This window comes from Primulina huaijiensis, unplaced genomic scaffold (genome assembly GCF_012295235.1).
Source record: "Primulina huaijiensis isolate GDHJ02 unplaced genomic scaffold, ASM1229523v2 scaffold39797, whole genome shotgun sequence".
NCBI lineage: Eukaryota > Viridiplantae > Streptophyta > Magnoliopsida > Lamiales > Gesneriaceae > Primulina > Primulina huaijiensis.
In genome coordinates this window covers 1-2,863 of record NW_027359373.1, presented here as the reverse complement: position 1 = coordinate 2,863, position 2,863 = coordinate 1, and the positions used below count along the sequence as shown (strand labels likewise).

General features: G+C 34.5%; 1 long non-coding RNA gene across 1 annotated transcript; it reads left to right on the top strand.

Annotated features, from left to right (window-relative positions):
• The first annotated feature begins 225 nt into the window (after nucleotides 1–225).
• Nucleotides 226–1,386, top strand: LOC140969039 (uncharacterized). Its single transcript, XR_012173865.1, has 2 exons — nucleotides 226–436; nucleotides 1,158–1,386. It is a non-coding gene; the product is annotated as an uncharacterized lncRNA (long non-coding RNA).
• The last annotated feature ends 1,477 nt before the right edge of the window (nucleotides 1,387–2,863 follow it).

Below are 2,863 nucleotides of genomic sequence, written 5' to 3'. Positions count from 1 at the left end.
CATCTCCGGCGAGCATCAACTTAAAAACCGATAGCGAGTAGTTAAACTTCGATCTTGGTAAATTTTTGCTAATTCCAGCCTTTGTTTGATATATATAGGTTGCCCGGGGTTGGGTTTTTACCCGTTTTGATTTAAATTGTTTTCGTCGTTCGAATAGCGTTCTATTGACGTATTTATTGGATAATTGTTGCAGGTTCTGTCATTCGAAATCTTCGAGGTATAATTCGGCGAGCCTATTAATTATGTCGAATCGTTTTGTATGATATTGAAAGATATTATAGTATGGTTTTTATCGTTCGAATTAATATAAGGATTATCGAGTTGATAATGGTTGGAATGTAATTAATGATGAGTTGTGGAATTATTCGGCTTATTTTGTTATTCTAGGCTGAGGGAGTTTAGTTGATCATTCTTGAAGATCGTTTTCATGATATAGGTATGTTACAGTTCGGTAAAATACGACGGTAAAACATAAATTATGTTTAATCGTCATTTTGTGTTGCACTGATCGTGTTTATGATTTGTTGACTGTTGTAAATTGTTAAATGCCTTCGTTGCGATATATGTTTATTATTGTGACATATTATTGGCATTTAGCATAGGGCATACTGTTATGACATTCATGTTGAGCCCTATCGTTCTTGTTAGCTCGTTGTTGATATCCATTGTTATCTGGCATTGTTGTTTATATCAGGATCATTGTGTGGCTGATAGGCCTATACAAATGAGACCGTAGATGTAATTGAACAATCCCGTGGTTAGTGCAGCCTTTTGAGGTGAGCGCTGGGATTGTGTCATCTAGTTCGTTCTGTTGTGACATCCTGTTATAGCGTATCAGCTGTATGGAGGCCGAGTCAGGGGTGTTATTCAGCACAGCTTGGCATACCTTGCATACTTGGCAGGGCGGTTTAGCTGCATGACGATGTAGCTCCCATGTGTTGTTGCTCGAGCATTATTCCAGTTGTTATCATACCGTTTGTTGGTTCCTATTATCCCGATTATTCGTTGAGCCTTTCATGCATTGCATATTACATTTTATTATATGATTATGCATGATTTATGATTATTGTTGTTATTGTTGAACTGTTTCATACCAGAATCCTAACCTCAGTTGTTTACTGGGGGGCTGCTGTGGTTGCTTTTGGGCACCATGGTAGATCTCCCGAGTCGTTTTGCTGCATCAGGCCGAGGTTCCGCCAGTGGAGCTCGGGATTGAGGTTGGATTGCTTGGTTCTGTCAGTGGAGTTTCCCAGTTAGTCTATATGTATGTCTTGAGTTTGTTTCAGTCTTGTATTGTAGTTTATTTGCCGGGGAGATGCCCCGTGTATCTGTAGTAGTATTTGGTTGTTCTTGTTATGTTCTGAGGCGACTCTGTGATTTTTATGATCTGGTGAGTATTGGGTAAGTTTAATTTCTGCTTAGTCCTGGCCAGTGCGGCTATAGGTTGTTTAACTTCGATTTTTGTTTTATTGACTCTAGTTGGAGTATATTTTGATATAAACTGTTGCTTGAGTTTTCGAGATGTCCTACTTACGGGGAGGTCATGCCGAAATTTTTCTAGGCCCTGAGGTCCGTTTTTAAGCATTTTAAACCTTTTTCCACTGCAGCTTTAAATCAAACCATTATTGTTTGATCATTAATTGTCATTAGAGTAAATGGACCTCACATATGCAATATAAAATTTGTAGTTATTGGCAATATGTATTGGATTATTATAATATTATTCAAATTAATATTTTAATTCACCTTAGTATGCCTGTCAATTATTTTTTGATAGAGCAACCAATAAATGTCTCAGCAACCTCTTCGAACAACGTCACCCTAGCTATTTCATTTTCATCTTGAACCAGCACTGTTATCTGGTACTTGAAAAATTAATTGTGAGAAAGTATACAAAATAATTAAATGTTTTTAAGCATGTAAAGTTAATTATAGTTGCAATACCTTAGGACGATCTCGATATTCAGCTTCACAAAGTGTTGAACAAAACTACTTTCCTCCGGTGAATAACAATGTCATCTTGTTTTTGAAAATTATTTAATGGTCGAATCTTCTTGATGATGTCAATGATACATGTGCATAATTATATTATTCGATTAAAAAAATATGCGTAAATATCAAAATAAATAAAATGGAAACTTGCTTTGGTCATTAGTGTAACTTGAATTACTTGCTAAATGATCAAATTCTCTTAAGCGAAAATTAAGTTTGCCTAAATTTGGCTTCTTGCAACTCGATGACTAAAGTTTTTTTTCGCATTATCAACTCAATATTCGAGTTTACATTTGGATAACAAGAATTTATTTCCTTAACGATTGGATTTCATATAAGTAACTTTTGTTACACTTTAAAAGCTGCTCAAATTGTTGAATAACGTTTGAAAAAATCAAGCCATGTACCATAATTTCCTGTAATTCCATATTCATATTGTTAGTACATAACTGGTGGTCCGAAAAGAATGCTATTCTCTGTTTTAAAGAAATATAGCATTTGAAAAGTAGTCACTTGTGCATTTTTGAAAGTTAACTTTCGAATAGTATTTGAGTTATGTCTTGTTGAAATTTGATATCTTTGTCGAATAATAAATACTTTGACTAGTATATTTTTTTGATCATGTTGGAACATATCAATCAGCATCACATCAAGATTTGTCATTGTTAGTATGTCTTTACTGCGGACGTGTAAAAATTTTCTTTGGCTAGTGAAGTGGGTGCATGGTCTGTCGTATATAATTGAATCTGATTTAAAATTGTTAATAATCATCGTGACAAATGATATTAACTATTGGCATTGAAGTAATTTCCATTTATTTCATTCGTATTAGCTATTTTTCTCTTCAGCTACCCCAATTATTATCTTCGTT